Source organism: Ovis canadensis, chromosome 15 (genome assembly GCF_042477335.2).
Source record: "Ovis canadensis isolate MfBH-ARS-UI-01 breed Bighorn chromosome 15, ARS-UI_OviCan_v2, whole genome shotgun sequence".
Classification (NCBI taxonomy): domain Eukaryota; kingdom Metazoa; phylum Chordata; class Mammalia; order Artiodactyla; family Bovidae; genus Ovis; species Ovis canadensis.
In genome coordinates this window covers 57,224,550-57,245,425 of record NC_091259.1, presented here as the reverse complement: position 1 = coordinate 57,245,425, position 20,876 = coordinate 57,224,550, and the positions used below count along the sequence as shown (strand labels likewise).

At 37.6% G+C, this 20,876-nt stretch overlaps 1 pseudogene; it reads right to left on the bottom strand.

Moving 5' to 3' along the window:
• Positions 1-4,617: 4,617 nt before the first annotated feature.
• Positions 4,618-5,541, bottom strand: LOC138420692 (olfactory receptor 51A7-like; annotated as a pseudogene).
• Positions 5,542-20,876: the final 15,335 nt, after the last annotated feature.

Genomic DNA, 20,876 nt, shown 5'->3' with positions numbered 1-20,876 from the left:
AAACACAGACCCTGATACTATTAAGCATTCTGACATGTTTTAGAGTCAACTGCTAATGTACTTTGGTTTGCATTTAGGGAAAAGGATAGTCCTTATCAGCCTTCAGTCTTTTTAACATTTTTTAAAAAAATTTTATATTGAAGTACAATAGATTTAACAATTTTGTGTTAGTTTCAGGTGTATAGCAAAGTGATTTAGTTATACAGATATATGTATCTGGGCTTCCGTGGTGACTCAGATGGTAAAGAATCCACCTGCAATGCCGGAGACCTAGGTTCAATCCCTGGGTTGGGAAAATACCCTGGAGAAGGGCATGGCAACCCACTCCAGTGTTCTTGCCTGGTGAATCCCACGGACAAGGAACCTGGCAGGCTACAGTCCATGGGGGTCACAAAGAGTCAGACACGACTGCGACTAAGATACACATACATGTATCTAGTCTTTTCAAATTCTTTTCCCATTTAGCTGGTTGTATGATATTAAATAACAGCTTTCAGTCTTTTTTTTCTTCAGTTTTTTTTAAAGATCTGCCTACATCCACTTCTTTTTAAAAATTATCTATTTATTTAATTTTGGCTGTGCTGGATCTTTGTAGCTACACGGGCTTTCTCTAGTTCCAGCAAGCGGAGGCTACTTTCTAGTTGCGGTGGGCGGGGCTTCTCATTGCAGTGGCTTCTTTTGTTGTGGAGCATGAGCTCTAGGCACTGGGACTTGAGTATCTGCAGCATGTATTCTCAGTAGTTGTGGCTCCCGGGCTGTGAAGCACAGGCTCAGCAGTTGCGGCCCACAGGCTTAGTGGCTCCAGGCACGTGGGCTCTTCCCAGATCAGGGACTGAGTCTGTGTCCGTTACATTGGCCGGTGGATTCTTTACCACTGAGCCACCAGTGAAGTCCCCAGTCTTCACTCTTAAACTATAGGTTTCTTAATTATGATTGACCAGCTTCTTTTAGACTGATTTAAACAATTGGAGGAAAGACCTCAACAGGATGGCTTACACAATGGATTCTCGGTAAGCATCATTATTAAAACAACTGGTAGAGTGATTCTAGTTTGCCAAAAATGGGCCTAATGTATAGTTATTATCTTTGTTTCTCAACCAATTTGGATTTGCGTTTCCCTGATGATTAGTGATGTTGAACATTCTTTCCTATATCCTCTGGCCATTTGCATATTTTCTTGGAGAATTATTTATTTAGTTTCTCTGCTCATTTTTTAATCAGGTTGATTGTTTTATTATTATTATTGAGTTGTGTGTTCCTTATGTATTTTGGAGATTATCACTTATTAGATATATGTTTTGCAAATATATTCTCCCACTATGTAGGTTGCCTTTTCATTTTGTTGATTGTTTATTTCGCTGTGCAAAAGTGTTTTAACCTGTCCTTCCACCTCTTGATTTTCCTTTTTTTACCAGTTGGGAAGATCTTCAGGTGATACTTTCCCATTGGCTCATAGACAGACTTCCTAATGGAGTTCACTATATAGTCATCAGGGACCACTGCCCTTTAATAACCTCTGAGAATTTTATCTGCCCTTCTCCTGATATTTTTCCTCTTTTCAGTCATGGAGCTTATGATTTGGTGCTTTGGATGCTACATGAGAAATAAGTCACTTTTGTAGTTTCCTGCACAGCTGGGGAAGCTGGGTGTCAAGTCAACCATGCTCCCTTTCCCCTGCAAGGGAAATCAAGGGACTGAGAAGGTCTCACTTCGCTCTAAACTTAGCTGTCTTAGGAAGGGGTGATTCATAGAAAGTCTAACTGTTCTTCTCATACACTCTAGGACATTGAAACTCATATATTTTTTACTCTAATGGCATGCTGGAACTTTTCTGGAAATCTGGACTTCCACAAAGCTCTCTCATTCATGGGGTGTCTATCCCAATCAGTATTTTCCAAGTGCTAAAGGACCTAGGCCCAGAGAGACTGGAACTAGTTCATAGCTCTCTATGAGACCACACCATATAGCAAGGTCTGTCCGCGTATTACGAATGCATGGCTGTGTGCGACCTATCTAGGTTCCTTGAAATGTGGTACTGGATTCCACAGAAGCACTTTGCTGTTCATGGATGGGTGGTTAATTTTTGTTTTTGTTGCTGGAGGGAGGACAAATAAGAGATGCCTTATCCCACCATGATTTTAAAGTCACTCTAAAAATCAATCAGTTATATAAGTTGATGCTAAAGTCACTCTAAAAATCAATCAGGTATACAAGTTGTTTAAATAATGTTATTCCAAGTCATGATTCAAAGATTTTGAACATGTTTTGGGTTCACATTTTATTCTATAAAACATGTGGTCCTATTGCAAATGCAATTTTGAATTCAATTAAGGAGCTCAACATTAGATATACATTTTAAAAATTTAGATATAAGTTCATATTTGTTAGGACAATAGTGTGGTAAAAAACAATGCTCTTGAGAAATTAGGAAACTGTTCACAATGTTCTTGGGATAGTTGTGGTGCAGACATAATTCATGACTACATCCAGACAATTCTTCCAGCCTATTTTCTTTTTACATATACGTTTAGAATAACTGAAGTAAGAAAATTTTAAGGCAAATCTGATGTTCAATTTAAAAAGAAAGAAAATCTTTAGCATTATAGTGAAAGAATAATCAGCATTCTCTTTTACTGACTAATCACTTTCAATCAGATTTTAAAGCTAGGTGAGCCTCTGAAGGAATGTTTGGTAAACCGGAATAATTTGGTGTTGAGTTCAGTTCAGTTGCTCAGTCGTGTCCGACTCTTTGTGACCCCATGGACTGCAGCACACCAGGCTTCCCTGTCCATCACCAACTCCCAGAGCCTACTAAACTCATGTCTATTGCATCGGTGATGCCATCGAACCATCTCATCCTCTGTCATCCCCTTCTCCTCCTGCCTTCAATCTTTTCCAGCATCAGGGTCTTTTCAAATGAGTCAGTTCGCATCAGGTGGCCAAAGTACTGGAGTTTCAGCTTCAATATCAGTCCTTCTAATCCTGTAGGATGGACTGGTTTGATCTCCTTGTAGTCCAAGCAACTCTTAAGAGTCTTCTCCAACACCACAGTTCAAAAGCCTAAATTTGTCAGCACTCAGCTTTCTTTATAGATCAGCTGTCACGCCCATACATGACTACTGGAGAAACCATAGCTTTGACTAGACAGGCCTTTGTTGACAAAATAATGTCTCAGCTTTTTAATATGCTATCTAGGTTGATCTTCCCAGAGAACTCATCCTTTAAACAATTTTTATATTTTTGTTCAAAGTAGGTTAGACGTCTTTAACCAAAGCATTGAAAAATTACAGTATCGAAATTTTATTTTTGGTTTCCTTTAGCCAGCATAAACCATTGTCTAATTCAAAGCTTGTAAACAAAGCTTGTACAAGGATAGAAATTTATTTACTTTCAGAGAAAATTTCATGTTTGAAATAATTTTTGTTTAAAATGATTTGATTGGCCAACCAATATTCTAAAAATATTTGCTAATGAATATATTTTAATGTGTATTATGTATGAGATTTCATATGAAATATGTATATAAAATTATAAACAATACAAAATATGTATATATGACATTCTACATACAATTCCATTTTGTTTATTCTCAAAAGTGTCTGATCATTTACTCTAAATGTTTTAGTTATTAAACAAAATATGTTTCAAGAAATTTTAAAAAACTAACAGAAAATATATGCAGACAAAAATTAGAGGTAATTATCTGATAAAGTTGAAGGCGATTAATATTATTTAGAAAAATATGCACCAGAAAGGTAAATGCATACATATTACATAAATGCCAAAAAAATAGACTATTGCAAATAGTTATTTGAGAAATGCAAATCATGTTCAATAGTGGTAATCCCATCAACATACATGTCAGTTTATGTTGTATGAAAGAAAGGATTCACAACCATTGCTAAAGGTCTGAGTGAACTATTGGCAGTTAGTTCCTGAGTTTTTAAACATCCTTCAGTAAGCACAGCATTCCCATTTGGCATTTTCCTGACTCAAATGTAGGTAGTACAGTCTTTACAGAAATACGTTTACCTACTAATACTAGTTGCCTGAAGGACTAGAGTGATTTACACATGACTGATAGATAGAAGAGAAGAGGAAAAGAAGAGCTAAGAAACAAACAAAAAAAAAGTTGCGTGCATTTAACACACAGATTCTTAAATCAGAGAACATGTATACGGAGCTTTGGAGTTCAGGAATTAGATATATAAACTGCATTATTATGAATCAAAAAAGGAAGAAACACTCAGTATTTCCTCTAGTATACTTTTATTAGCTAGGAAAATGAAAGTATGGAAACTATATATTTTTCTTTTAACATAGGCATTGTTATAGGTAAGTTCTCCTATTTTATTGGCATGCATTTTAAAATTCAAGAAGTAGAGGCTTCTAGTCATCATTGAAGTTTTGAATTTTTAGATGTTCAATCTGAGAAAAAGAATGGAAGTAATTTTCTCAAGATCTCAGGGACACTGAGGGTACTAAGTATACTCAGTATTAAAGCCATTTACTCTATGAGTTCTAACCATAAAATACAAGATGATTCCTCTAGATCATGCTTTCCCCCGGCTATACATTCAGTTTATTTACTTACCACTTATAAGTTTATTCCCTTTCTTATTGCATTGATAAACTTCTTTTTGAACAAAATTTCCCCTTAACCTTTTCACAGATTTGATGGGTCTTCACACAGGACACAGTGGGATTCATCAGGAGAGGCACCAGTAGGAAAACATCAGCCATGAGAATGTGGATCATAGGAGACACATCACTGGCAAATTGGTGGAGCATGGCTGCACTCAGCATGGGCACATAGAAGATAAGCACAGCACACATATGAGAGATGTGGGTGTTGAGGGCCTTAGGCTGCTCTCTGGAGGTTGCAATGCCCAGTACTGTCTTTAAGATCATCATGTAGGAGAAAGTAATAAACAGACAATCTAAAATAGTAGAAAGGGCAGCACAGAGTCCATAGACAACATTGACTCTGTTGTCAGAGCAGGCCACCTTCATGACACCCTGGTGGAGACAGTAGGAGTGTAAGAGCAGGTTTTGATGACAGTATGTCAGCCTTTGCAACAGAAAGGGCAGTGGAATAATCAATATAATATTCTTGGAAGTCAGCAAGACCCCTGTTTTGATGACTTGGGAGCTGGTTAAGATTGTGCTGTATCTAAGAGGGTTGTGGATAGCCACATACTGGTCAAATGCCATTACCAATAGCACAGAGGCTTCAGTGACTGTGAATAGATGGATAAAGAATTCCTGGGCAAAGCATGCAGCTGCATGAATTCCATGGACACCAGACAGGAACAGTCCCAAAGTGGTGGGTAAGGACAACAGGGACAACACTAGGTCAGAGATGGATAGCATGGAAAGGAAATAGTACATGGGTTCATGGAGGCTTGGCTCTGTCTTAATAAAAGGATGGTGAAGTTACCCAGGAGAGATGGATATCCAGAAGTGACTCTTTTCCAGTCCAGGGATCCCAGTAAGGAAGAATCTAACAACTTCAATGTTGGTGTCGTTAAGAGGAGCCATGACGCGTAAAAAAGATACTTAACCAGGTGCTTGCCACAGTGGAGATGGAAATTTCCTAAATAAAGAAGATATTTCTTTTTTATAAAATGTAGGTCATAGAACTAAGACAACTCAGGAACTTCTTAAGGTAAATAGTCTATTTAAACTGTCAGTTCAGGTTGTAAGAAAAGTCAAACAAACAAACAAACAACAACAACAACTAAAAAAAAATGAGAAGAATCTGACTTGCTTCTTCATTCAGCTATTTGTTTCATTTTGTGAAAGTCTCAGTCAATTTGGACTTTATATAACTAAAAATTCCAAACAACCTTTTGACCACATGAAGCTACTCATGGCTGAATTTCATAAAATCAGATCTCCAATTTTATGGTTCTCCTAACTTAGTTTTATAAAAACAAAATCTTGAAGGGAAAAGCAAACTTTACTATGAGTAGGGGGATTCATAAATTAACTCATATATATAATCAAATCTGCATATCTCTGATAGGATATAGACTTGAAGTAATGGCAGAACTGAAAATTCATAATTATATAGTTTTAAAGTTAAAAATTTCCTTTAGAAAATATATAGTCGTATTTTCCTGACTATACAGACCGCTTTAACCATCAGTTCAGTTCAGTTTAGTTCAGTTCAGTACAGTCACTCAGTCAGATCCAACTCTTTGTGACCCCATGGACTGCAGCAAGCTAGGCTTCCCTATTCATCACCAACTCCTGCAGTATAATCAAACTCATGTCCATTGAGTCAGTGATGCCATCCAGCCATCTCATCCTCTGTCATCCCCTTCTCCTCCTGCCTTCAGTCTTTCCTAGCATCAAGGTCTTTCAAATGAGTCAGTTCTTAGCATCAGGTGGCCAAAGTATTGGGGTTTCAGCTTCAGCATCAGTCCTTCCAATGAATATTCAGGATTGATTTCCTTTAGGATGCACTGGTTGGATCTCCTTGCTGTCCAAGAACTCTCAAGAGTCTTCTCCAACACCACAGTTGAGGGACATCAATTCTTTGGCATTCAGCTTTCTTTATAGCTCAACTCTCACATCCATACATGACTACTGGAGAAAACATAGCTTTGACTAGATGGATCTTTGTTAGTAAAGTAATATCTCTGCTTTATAATATGCTGTCTAGGTTGGTCATAGCTTTTCTTCCAAGGAACAAACGTCTTTCAATTTCACCATCTGCAGTGATTTTGGAGCCCCCCCTCAAATAAAAGTCTCTCACTTTCCATGAAGTAACGGGACCTGATGCCATGATTTAGTCTTCTGAATGTTGAGTTTAAGCCAACTTTTTCACTCTCTTTCACTTTCATCAAGAGGCTCTTTAGTTCTTTGCTTTCTGCCATAAGGGTGGTGTCATCTGCATATCTGAGGTTACTGATATTTCTGACAGCAATCTTGATTCCAGCCTGTGCTTCATCCAGCCTGGCATTTTGCATGATGTACTCTGCATATAAGTGAAATGAGCAGGGTGAAAAAAATACGGTCTTGACATAGTCCTTTCCCTATTTGGAACCAGTCTGTTGTTCTATGTCAAGTTCTAACTGTTGCTTCTTGACCTTCATAAAGATTTCTCGGGAGACAGGTCAGATGGTCTGGTATTCCCATCTCTTGAAGAATTTTCCACAGTTTGTTGTGATACACACAGTCAAAGGCTTTGGCATAGTCAATAAAGCAGAAGTAGATATTTTTCTGGAACTCTCTTGTTTTTTTGATGATCCAGTGGGTGTTGGCAATTTGATCTCTGGTTCCTCTGCCTTTTCTAAATCCATCTTGAACATCTGGAAGTTCACAGTTCATGTATTGTTGAGCCTGGTTTGGAGAATTGTGAACATTACTTTGCTAGCATATGAGATGAATGCAATTGTGTGGTAATTTGAGCATTTTTTGGCATTTCCTTTTGAAAGGTTGTTGCTGAACCACAAAAACGCCAGGATTCTTGGCCTCCAAAGGAGAAGAATTCAATCTGGGGCCCGAGATGAGGCTTGATTGCTCAGCGTTTTTGTGTATTAAAGTTTTATTAAGATATAAAACAAGAAGAGAAAGCTTCTGACAGGGACATCAGAAGGGGGCAGAAAGAGTGCACCCTCACTAGTGTTAGCAATGGAGTTATATGCTTTTTAATGTTATTACAATGAATCAAAAGAATGTCTGGAGATTGTAAAGACTTTACTAGATTCACTCCCATAATTTACATTTTAAGATAACAGGATTAGCCAGAAGGTTTTTTCCAGAAACTGTTCTCAACAGGATACATTTAGTCAGTTCAGTTCAGTCGCTCAGTCATGTCCAACACTTTGCGACCCCATGAGTCGCAGCACGCCAGGCCTCCCTGTCCATCATCAACTCCCAGAGTTCACTCAAACTCATGTCCATCGAGTAGGTGATGCCATCCAGCCACCTCATCCTCTGTCATCCCCTTCTCCTCCTGCCCCCAATCCCTCCCAGCATCAGAGTCTTTTCCAATGAGTCAACTCTTCGCATGAGGTGGCCAAAGTATTGGAGTTTCAGGTTCAGCATCAGTCCTTCCAATGAACACCCAGGACTGATCTCCTTTAGAATGGACTGGTTGGATCTCCTTGCAGTCCAAGGCACTCTCAAGAGTCTTCTCCAACACCACAGTTCAAAAGCATCAATTCTTCAGTGCTCAGCTTTCTTCACAGTCCAGATCTCACATCCAGACATGACCACTGGAAAAACCATAACCTCGACTAGATGGACCTTTGTTGGCAAAGTGATGTCTCTGGTTTTTAATATGTTATCTAGGTTGGTCATAACTTTCCTTCCAAGGAGTAAGCGTCTTTTAATTTCATGGCTGCAGTCACTATCCGCAGTGATTTTGGAGCACCCCAAAATAAAGTCTGACACTATTTCTACTGTTTGCCCATCTATTTCCCATGAAGTGATGGGACCAGGTGCCATGATCTTCATTTTCTGAATGTTGAGCTTTAAGCCAACTTTTTCACTCCCCTCTTTCACTTTCATCAAGAGGCTTTTTAGTTCCTCTTCACTTTCTTCCATAAAGGTGGTGTCATCTGCATATCTGAGGTTATTGATATTTCTCCCGGCAATCTTGATTCCAGCTTGGGCTTCTTCCATTCCAGCGTTTCCCATGATGTACACTGCATAGTAGTTAAATAAGCAGGGTGGCAATATACAGCCTTGACGTACTCCTTTTCCTATTTGGAACCAGTCTGTTGTTCCATGTCCAGTTCTAACTGTTGCTTCCTGAGCTGCATATTGGTTTCTCAAGAGGCAGGTCAGGTGGTCTTGTATTCCCATCTTTTTCAGAATTTTCCACAGTGTATTGTGATCCACACACTCAAAGGCTTTGGCATAATCAATAAAGCAGAAATCGATGTTTTTCTGGGACTCTCTTGCTTTTTCCATGATCCAGCGGATGTTGGCAATTTGATCTCTGGTTCCTCTGCCTTTTCTAAAACCAGCTTGAACATCTGGAAGTTCATAGTTCATGTATTGCTGAAGCCTGGCTTGGAGAATTGTGAGCATTAGTTTACTAGCATGTGAGATGAGTGCAATTGTGTGGTAGTTTGAGCATTCTTTGGCATTGCCTGTCTTTGGGATTGGAATGAAACTGACCTTTTCCAGTCCTGTGGCCACTGCTGAGTTCTCAAAATTTTCTGGCATACTGAGTGCAGTGCTTTCACAGCATCATCTTTCAGGATTTGAAATAGCTCAACTGGAATTCCATCACCTCCACTAGCTTTGTTCGTAGTGATGCTTTCTAAAGCCCACTTGACTTCACATTCCAAGATGTCTGGCTCTAGGCAAGTGATCACACCATTGTGGTTGTCTGAGTCATGAAGATCTTTTTTGTATAGTTCTGTGTATTTTTGCCACCTCTTCTTCATATCTTCTGCTTCTGTTAGGTCCATACCATAGGTCACCATCAATGAACACGTCCTAGCTTATTCCCAGTATTAGTATATTAACAACTGCCTAAAGCTTTCTGCTTCATATAGTTAAATAGTCAGTTTTCCTTCATTGAATTAAACTGATAAATTTTTCTAGAATTTTCCATTCCTTTTCTCTGCAGGTACAGAATCTAGTCTCATTTATACAAAATAGCCTCTTTATGAAGGTGAAAAGTGAAAGTGAAAGTGAAAGCTGCTCAGTCCTGTCCGACTGTCTGCAACCCCATGTACTATACAGCCCATGGAATTCTCCAGGCCAGAAGACTAGAGTAGGTAGGTTCTCTTCTCCAGGGGATCTTCCCAATCCAGGGGTCAAACCCAGGTCTCGTGCATTGCAGGTGGATTCTTTATCTGCTGAGCCACAAGGGAAGCCCATATATACTAGACATGGCTAAAATTATCTTATGTCAATAGACTGTAGCCATTTGTATTCTGGCTTTTTTATCACTACTGCCTGAAGACTGCATTATTTTTAGAGATAGTCACTATTAGATTTAATTTAAATGCATAGAATAAGCACACATAGATTTAATTATTTTATTATCTATTTATTCTTATTTTAAATTTTATACAATAATATGCATGCATTTTGTGTATGTTCAGTTATGTCCAACTCTTTAAGATCCCATGGACTTTAGCCTGCCAGGTTCCTCTATCCATTCAATTTTCCTGGTAAGAATACTGGAGTGGGTTGCTATTTCCTCCTCTAAGGAAACTTCCTGACTCTGGATTGAACTCATGTCTCCTGTGACTCCTGCCTAGAAGGTGGATACTTTACCACTGGGCCACCGGGAAGCCCCTATATAGTAATATGACACCCTGCTAAATGGTTTATATATTTTTCCTCATTTATGTTATATACGATTATTTTATCCACCTTATAATTAATAAACAGGTCTTAGAGAGGTACAATAATTTGTCTCAGTTCAGTTCAGTTCATTCACTCAGTCGTGTCCGACTCTTTGTGACCCCGTGAATCGCAGCACGCCAGGCCTCCCTGTTCATCACCATCTCCTGGAGTTCACTCAGACTCACGTCCATCGAGTCCGTGATGCCATCCAGCCATCTCATCTTCTGTTGTCCCCTTCTCCTCCTGCCCCCAATCCCTCCTAGCATCTAAGTCTTTTCCAATGAGTCAACTCTTCGCATGAGGTGGCCAAAGTACTGGAGTTTCAGCTTTAGCATCATTCCTTCCAAAGAAATCCCAGGGCTGATCTCCTTCAGAATGGACTGGTTGGATCTTCTTGCAGTCCAAGGGACTCTCAAGAGTCTTCTCCAACACCACAGTTCAAAAGCATCAATTCTTCGGTGCTCAGCCTTCTTCACAGTCCAACTCTCACATCCATACATGACCACTGGAAAAACCATAACCTTGACTAGACAGACCTTAGTTGGCAAAGTAATGTCTCTGCTTTTGAATATACTATCTAGGTTGGTCATAACTTTTCTTCCAAGGAGTAAGCGTCTTTTAATTTCATGGCTGCAGTCACCATCTGCCTTGATTTTGGAGCCCCCAAAAATAAAGTCTGACACTGTTTCCACCGTCTCCCCATCTATTTCCCATGAAGTGATGGGACCAGATGCCATGGTCTTCATTTTCTGAATGTTGGGCTTTAAGCCAACTTTTTTGCTCTCCTCTTTCACTTTCATCAAGAGGCTTTTTAGCTCCTCTTCACTTTCTGCCATAAGGGTGGTGTCATCTGCATATCTGAGGTTATTGATAAGGCCATGAATCTACCTATGAGACATAGAGAAAATGAATCGTGTGGTTTTTGAGACATACAGGCTTCCCCAGTGACTCAGACTGTAAAGAATCTGCCTGCAATGTAGCAGACCTGGGTTCGATCCCTGGGTAGGAAAGATCCTCTGGAGGAGGAAATGGCTACCCATTTCAGTATTCTTGCCTGGAAAATTCCAAGGACAGAGGAGCCTGGTAGGTTACAGTTCATGGAGCTACAAAGAGTTGGACATGACTGAGCGACTAACATTTTCTCTTTCACCCTTCTCACACACATCATCCATACTGGGCATTTCTAAGACATCTCTGGATACATACCCCTATCAACACATACATTCCATTTCTCCTTGGTTGTTCTATAAGATTTTCTATCTCCATGGGCATCTCCTGATTTGCTTTTAACATCTAGCATATCTATTGAGAATACAAATAGACAGAAAATGGAATGAAAATTATGTCAAATATCCTGAATGAATAGAATTATATCTTACCTTCTTTGAGATTATTTTTTTACCAATGTGATATTAGAATCTGGGAAGCATCCTTAGACTCCCCTTTTTTGCTTTGTAAAAGCAAAAAATGAGCAGTAAACATATTAATAGAGAAGTATACTTTCATGTTAAAAGAAAATTAATATATAAAATTGATAGTATGATCTTTTTCAGAACTTGATATTCTAAACACCTAGTTAATTTATCCTGAAATATCTTGGCAGATGAGTCAATAAAGCCTAGAGGCTTTATTGAGTCAATAAGCCTCTGTCTTATAAAGCCTAGAGGACCCTTGGAGTTGACTATAAGCAAGCACTGCCTGATGAATAACACCATATTTCATGGGAAATCGTAGGGGTTGACTGAAGGGAGATGAATCTAACACCTTATAACACAGGCTCAGACTAAGGAAATTAAGTAAGATAAGATCTTGGAGACCATATTAAAACCCAATAGCCATTCATCAACTCTTGCTCTTGACTCATTTGCCAAGATATTTCAGGATAAATTAACTAGGTGTTTAGAATATCAAGTTCTGAAAAAGATCATACTATCAATTTTATATATTAATTTTCTTTTAACATGAAAGTATACTTCTCTATTAATATGTTTACTGCTCATTTTTAATTCTTCTTTTTGAAGCATCTACTGAATCCTTTTGTCCATTTTCTATTGCATTACCTGTCTTTCTCTAATTGATTTGCCAAAGTGTTTAAATACATATAGTCTAAGCCCTTTGTTGGTGATGTATAACATATATCTTCTCCCTTTACTGCTTGCCTCTTTAGTTTCTTACTCAATCCTATTTATTCAGTTGGTGGAGTTAGTCATGTTATGCTGTGTAGATTTATAGTATACTTACTTGCAGGCAGATACAGGGGATACTCTTTGGAACAAATATGAGTAAAATATAGGTCAGCAATCAAATGTAGCCAGCCTGTCTTTCCTGCATAAATCATATCTACTTTTTCAAATGTCATAATCTTATGACATAATTAGAAATGTGGAAATTAGAGAGAAATGAATTCTCAGTGGCTTTACACTTCTTGTTTAAAATCCTTGCAAGCCTCAAACCCCACTAATACACAATCACACTAAATTCTCACACTTTTGTCAATAAAGAAGTGCTTTACTAAAGTGCCTCTTAAACTTTAACATGAAGATCAATCACCTGAAGATTTTGTTAAAATGAATATTTTGATTCAATATATTTTGAGTGGATCATAAGTTCCTGTACATTTAGTAAACTCCTAGGTGATGATTTCATTAGTGGTCCAAGGACCACACTTTGAGAAATGCAACTTAATTCTCCTAACACATGATTTTGGTAGATGGGAGAAACTCTGTCTATCATGTTGGATTTGCTTCTGAGTGATTAATTTTGTCTAAAGATAATAAGTAAATGTGATTGATGAAAATTTTCTATCATCAATTAGGTTGACTAGCATTTCTATTGTGTCAAAATCAATAGGCTAGTCTTACATTTTAAAATGTATTATTATTTTCCTTTTGAGTTATGCTACATTTATTCATTCTTCTATTTATCTATCCTTTTTAAATTTTTTTCCTTTCTTTTTTTTAATTTTTACTTTATTTTGCTTTACAATACTGTATAGGTTTTGCCATACATTGACATGAATCCAGCACAGGTATCCTTTTTTTAAAATCCTGGATTATTTTCAGGAATTTTTGTATTATTTTGTATCCATTATTTTGTATCCATGAATTTTTGTATCCATTTTGATTATTTTCTCAGTAATCTTAGTGTTCTAAGACCTGAACCCAAATTGAATATAGATGATGATATGTGATATCTTGTCCTGTCATTCAGTTTTGAAGGGATTCTTAAATATTTTGTCATTGATTTTTAGATTTACTATTTATTTTGAGAAAGTGATTAATTTTGACAGTGAATCAGCTATCTTCTACTCCTTACCTTTTAAGAATCTTCTAAAATCACGCTATTGCATCTTATTGATTTTTTAAAAACTTTCGTTGCAACAATATCTTTTTAGTTTATTCATATTGTAAAATATTTACATGTATATATTTTTTACAATTCTGATAATTATCTAAGAAAATTGAAAGGAGAAGAATTCAGGCCTGTATGTTTCAGAAGCTCTCACACTGGGGAAGCTAATGCACAGACACATAGAAGCACGTATACAGATACATTACACATGTTTGATATATGGTATGTGTAGGATTTCAAATTACTAAGAAATAATAATGCATTTAATTATTATGTTTTGATTGTCTCAGCCTACCTATAACCAACGTTTGTGGCTGGACTGGCTCTTGTGGTTCTTATTATGATTGCTAAATGTACTCAGCAATAGGAAACTTTGGAAAAAAATAAAAGTTTTAATATTTACAAGCCCTAGGAATTGCATAGTATACCTGGAGCCACACACTGAGGGCACTGGGAAGGGGGGAGGAGAGAGAGACACAGATCTGGAGTTCTGCTTTTATTCGGATTGGGGATTGGCCAACAACTTTGTACACTCACTTTTTATTGGTGAATTTAAACAGAGAGCGCAGAAATTAAATTGCTGGAAAAGCAAAAAAACAAAACAAGGACTCAAAATGGACAATTATGGAAATCAACCAAGATCTCTAAAACAGAGGAGCCAGATGGGGGGTAGGGAGATGGTAGGGGTTTGGCCTGGCTCTTTTTCTAGGTATGTGGCAAATGTGTCATGTTTGGGAACGCATGTAAGAATTAAATATTTTAAAATTAAAAAAAATAAAAAAATTTTAAAAAAATTTAAAAAATAAAAATAAAAGTTAGGGTTTGATAAATTTGAAAAAAAAAAAACCAAAAAACAAAAAACAAAGAAGGGACATCCTTCTTTGAAAATGTCTCTTGGCAATCAAAGATAAAAGTCAGCCATTGCCATTACATAAAGAAAAAACAACTGTCAGAGCTTACTCTGCAGTTAAATTAACTGGGTTGATTGTACTCAGTTAAAATGTGTTACACAAGATCTTCTCATGGGGTCAATCATTTTTTCATAAACATGTAGTAAAGTGGCTAGAGTAAAGTAGGCATTTAACAAAGAGCATCTAAAGAAACTAATGCCACAAAATTAAATATGTGGCATTAAATATTCATGCTTTAAATGGGCGCTCTAACAGGTGCTTATGAGAATCTCTGCAGTTTCTGGGTTCAACAATTTGCCAAACAGCTTGAGATGTAAAATAGGAAACTGAAGGAAAATATTTCCAACTGAAAATTAAGAACATCAGGGAAAAACTGAGCAACAGTCATACATAAATAGAAATAGCATGTGTGTGGAGCAAAAAAGATAGAAAAAGGTGAAAGAACAATGCAAAGAAAATGTTTTGTAAATGTGTGCTAAAAAAATGGAGGCATTTATTTCTGTCTCTTGACATTGATGAACTCAAGATTCATAGGGCTCTCATATTTATGAAACTGTCCTTGGCCAAAATGACCAGAAGTAACTTCCATACATAAATAATACTGTGTCTTATGTGTTCTAAGATGCACTTTTTTTTCACATTTCAACATCTCTGAAAATGGCATGCAGGTTATAATCAATGTTATCTTTGATCTTTGATTTGATGCAACATGGCATTTACATATTGCACATTAGGATTGGATAGAAGTTTAGAAATCAGCAGATTTCCAACTTACTTGAGGCCTTATGCTTAGGAGATCATTTCTATGGGATGATACTAAAGAAAGGGCCCCAGTACACTAAGATGTCCTTCTACTTTGAAAATTATGTTCAAGAGATGAATTCATGTAACTCCTATGTCATAAGGGTATATGCCCTCTAATTCTCACCATTCTACATCTAGGAAATAATGGTATTTTTTGCCCCTTTAATTTTACACAGTGTACCATCCTTTGGGATATTGTTTCCATAAAATTCCCACAAATGGCAATGTTTAAAAGTAAAACAATGGCAACAGAAAAAGAAAACAATAATTAAAAAATTATTGTCTCCTAATAAGGATTATATGCATTCCAATATGATTTTGTTGCTTTTCACTTACAATAAAAATTATTTTAAAAATACATTTTAACTGAAATATTTTGATTTTTCAAAGGGTTCTACCAGTCTTCCACTGGGTCTTTTTCTGAGGGATTTCTGGATAGTAGATTATTCCTGGGTGATGCACAGTCTTTTTCTCCAGGCAGTGAGTAACCATGGGGGGTTAATCATTCATGTTTGACTATTACATTCAGATTAGCATTTCCAGTCCTTGGAATTACTGATATTTTGCTGTATAACTAATTTTTACTCTACACATGGAGATCACCAGATGGTCAACACTGAAATCAGATTGATTATATTATTTGCAGCCAAAGATGGAGAAGCTCTATGCAGACACCAAAAACAAGACCAGGAGCTGACTGTGGTCAAATTCAGACTTAAATTGAAGAAAGTAGGGAAAACCACTAGACCATTCAAGTATGACCTAAATCAAATCCCTTATGATTATACAGTGGAAGTGAGAAATAGATTTAAGGGCCTAGATCTGATAGATAGAGTGCCTGATGAACTATGGAATGAGGTTCGTGACATTGTTGAGGAGACAGGGATCAAGACCATCCCCATGGAAAAGAAATGCAAAAAAGCAAAATGGCTCTCTGGGGAGGCCTTACAAATAGCTGTGTAAAGAAGAGAAGCGAAAAGCAAAGGAGAAAAGGAAAGATAAAAGCATCTGAATGCAGAGTTCCAGAGAATAGCAAGAAGAGATAAGAAAGCCTTCTTCAGCAATCAGTGCAAAGAAATAGAGGAGAAGAACAGAATGGGAAAGACTAGAGATCTCTTCAAGAAAATGAGAGATACCAAGGGAACATTTCCTGCAAAGATGGGCTCAATAAAGGACAGAAATGGTATGGACCTAACAGAAGCAGAAGATATTAAGAAGAGGTGGCAAGAATACATGGAAGAACTGTACAAAAAAGATCTTCACGACCTGGATAGTCACAATGGTGTGATCACTCACCTAGAGCTAGACATCCTGGAATGTGAAGTCAAGTGGGCCTTAGAAAGCATCACTACGAACAAAGCTAGTGGAGGTGATGGAATTCCAGTTGAGCTATTTCAATCCTGAAAGATGATGCTGTGAAAGTGCTGCACTCAGTATGCCAGCAAATTTGGAAAACTCAGCTGAAGGGTTAATGCGGCCACAATAGGAAAAGTGGAGATGTGCTGCTTGCAAACAGGATGTTCTGCCAAGGAGACAGACACAGCCTTGAGATTAAAGGTCCCTTGCAAATAAGGGAACATTCCCTTCTTGTGATAAGGGCTCTGGACAGACTCTGCAGTAAGCCGGAATTTCACTCCCTTTTGCTATACAATAACATTTATGCACATGTGCTGTACTGAACAAGTTTGGTCATACAGTCTGGAATTCTGCCCAGGGGGGCTATAGAAAAATAAACCGTGAGCTTGCTTGCTTGCACAGTTATTATTATTCCTCTGGCCAGAGTGTGTCTGTCTCTTGTTTGTCTTATATCTTGTTCTATGTCATTTCACTCGTAATCTCCAGAAATCTCCTACACTCAGCAGTGGCCACAGTACTGGAAAAGGTCAGTTTTCATTCCAATCCCAAAGAAAATCAATGCCAAAGAATGCTCAAACTACTGCACAATTGCACTCATCTCACATGCTAGTAAAGTAATGCTCACAATTCTCCAAGCCAGGCTTCAGCAATACATAAACCATGAACTTCCTGATGTTCAAGCTGGTTTTAGAAAAGGCAGAGGAACCAGAGATCAAATTGCCAACATCTGCTGGATCATAAAAAAAGCGAGAGAGTTCCAGAAAAACATCTATCTGCTCTATTGACTATGTCAAAGACTTTGACTGTGTGGATCACAATCAACTGTGGAAAATTCTGAAAGAGATGGGAATACCAGACCACCTGACCTGCCTCTTGAGAAACCTACATGCAGGTCAGGAAGCAACAGTTAGAACTGGACATGGAACAACAGACTGGTTCCAAATAGGAAAAGGAGTACGTCAAGGCTGTATATTGTCACCCTGTTTATTTATCTTATATGCAGAGTACATCATGAGAAATGCTGGGCTGGAAGAAGCACAAGCTGGAATCAAGATTGCCGGGAGATATATCAATAACCTCAGATATGCAGATGACACCACCGTTATGGCAGAAAGTGAAGAATAACTAATGAGCCTCTTGATGAAAGTGAAAGAGGGGAGTGAAAAAGTTGGCTTAAAGCTCAACATTCAGAAAACGACGACCACGGCATGGACATGGGTTTGAGTGGACTCCAGGAGTTGATGATGGACAGGAAGGCCTGGTGTAATGCGATCCATGAGGTTGCAAAGAGTCAGACATGACTGAGCAACTAAACTGAATTGAGCATTGAAACATACATTATCACATGTAGAATAGATAGTAGGTGGAAATTAATTGTATGATGCAGGGAGCTCAAACCTGTGCTGTGTGAAAACTTAGAGGGTTGGGATGATGTGGGGTGGGAGGCAGTTCAAGTGGGAGAGGACATATGTATACCTATGAGTGATTCATGGTGATGTATGGCAGAAACCAACACAATATTGTAAACTGATTGTCCTCCAATTAAAAAGAAATAAATTAATAAATAAATTGATGTGGTTTGTGGAGAGGACTTAGGTCAATGAATTGAAATTTTAAAAAAAGCTAGAAATTTATTAGGAAGAATTTATTAGCTGGAATCATATTAGGAAGGGAAGTTGAACTATTTGTCACACATAAAATGTAAGACAGTAAATTCCTTCCTAGCCTCATATAATTTTTCTGTACTTTCAAAATCTTTGAGCATGTGTGATATGCTTATTTTTGAAATAAAGACTTAAGGAAGTTATATTCCATCTGAATGGAGTATTGAAGAACTCTTCTGTAATTTCATTTACCTAAAACATAGTCTTATGTGAAAATAATAATATTATTTGTTAATAATTATTTACTGGAGATCTACTCTGTGTCAGAAATATCCTAGATATTAGGCAAACAGACATAAAAAAAAATAGGCATGCTTTCTCCTTTCAATGATAGCACACTCTATTTCAGTTCTGTTCTGTCTCTCAGTGGTGTCCGACTCTTTGCAACCCCATGAATCACAGCACGCCAGGCCTCCCTGTCCATCACCAGCTCCCGGAGTTCACTCAGACTTATGGCCATCGAGTCAGTGATGCCATCCAGCCATCTCATCCTCTGTCGTCCCCTTCTCCTCCTGCCCCCAATCCCTCCCACCATCAGAGTCTTTTCCAATGAGTCAACTCTTCGCATGAGGTGGCCAAAGTACTGGAGTTTCAGCTTTAGCATCATTCCTTCCCAAGCTTTCCTGGTGGCTTAGATGGTTAAGCATCTGCCTGCAATGCGGGAGACCCGGGTTCAATCCCTGGTTTGGGAAGATCTCCTGGAGAAGGAAATGGCAACCCACTCCAGTATTCTTTCCTGGAGAATCCCACGGATGGAGGAACATGGTAGACTACAGTCCATGGGGTCACAAAGAGTCGGACACGACAGCGAGCTTCACTTCACTTCCAAAGAACACCCAGGGCTGATCTCCTTTAGAATGGACTGGTTGGATCTCCTTGCAGTCCAAGGGACTCTCAAGAGTCTTCTCCAACACCACAGATCAAAAGCATCAATTCTTCAGCACTCAGCTTTCTTCACAGTCCAACTCTCACATCCATACATGACTACTGGAAAAACCATAGCATTGACTAGATGGACCTTTGTTGGCAAGTAATATCTCTGCTTTTGAATATGCTATCTAGGTTGATCATAACTTTCCTTCCAAGGAGTCAGTGTCTTTTAATTTCATGGCTGCAGTCACCATTTGCAGTGATGTTGGAGCCCCCCCCCAAAAAAATGTCTGACACTGTTGCCATTGTTTCCCCATCTATTTGCCATGAAGTGATGGGACCAGATGCCATGATCTTCGTTTTCTGAATGTTGAGCTTTAAGCCAACCTTTTAAGTAGAAAAAAAAAATCAAAGAAATAAACTATGTATTTAATTACCTGATGTGAAGAGTTGACACATTGGAAAAAGATCCTGATGGTAGGAAAGAGTGAAGGAAAAAGGAGAAGGGGAAGCAGAGGATGAGATGGATAGATAGTATCACTAACTCAATGAACATGATTCTGAGCAAACTCCAGAAGAAAGTGGAGGAACGAGGAACCTGGTGTGCTGCAGTCAATAGGGTTGCAAAGGGTCACACACAACTTAGCTAATTAACAACAAAAATATATTTAATTACAAATCATAATAGCAAGTATAATATAATAATAAAGAATAATAAGCAATAAAAGAGGTTAAAAAGAGGAATCCATGATTTGAACTGAGGGTTTAAGGTAATCTATAATAAAGTTAAGCTGAAACTTCTAAAAATTGAATAGAGATAGTAAAACTAAAGCCAACAGCATCCTAAGGGAAGGGTTAAGATCTGAAAATTTATAAAAAACAGAAAAATTGGCAAATTCAACAAATTGTGAGAAGACCAATGTGACTAGAATTTCATTATTTGACAATACTGGAGAGTTAGAGAGGGTAAAGAACATGTATCAAGTTACAGTAGGTACTTTATTTCTTTAATTCTATTCCCAAAGAAGTAATAGTTTTTATTTAAAATAAAAAATACATCATTAAATTTGTCTTTTTCAAAAGATCGCCATTATCTTGCATAGAGAATCAGTTAGAAAGTAGCAAAAAGTAGATATTTAAAAACTAAACAGGTTACTGGGGTATTTCACTAAAGAAGTGCTGGTGACATACTAAGATGATTAATAGAGATGGTGAAGAGATGTAATTAAAATATAGGTTATGTTTAGAACCAAAAGAATATAGTATGGATGAACTGAATGTGAAGATGAGGAATTCATTTTTGTTACAAGGATAGGAGCTACCATTTGTCTGTCTTGATTGGAATTCGGCTCTTTTATAAAAGATGATATCACCAGGCATCATTTTCTTTTTTGTTAATTTGGATGGAAACCCCCTCAAAATACACACCATTTCCTATTTTATGCCCATGGACAGTAATCAATTTGAATGAAATCTGATGATAATAACAAAAATATATTGATGATTATTTGTGACAAATATTAGGGTTTCTCAAACACATCTTTAATCTTTTATGCAAAACATTCCACCATATATTGCCTATTATCTATGACTGTTA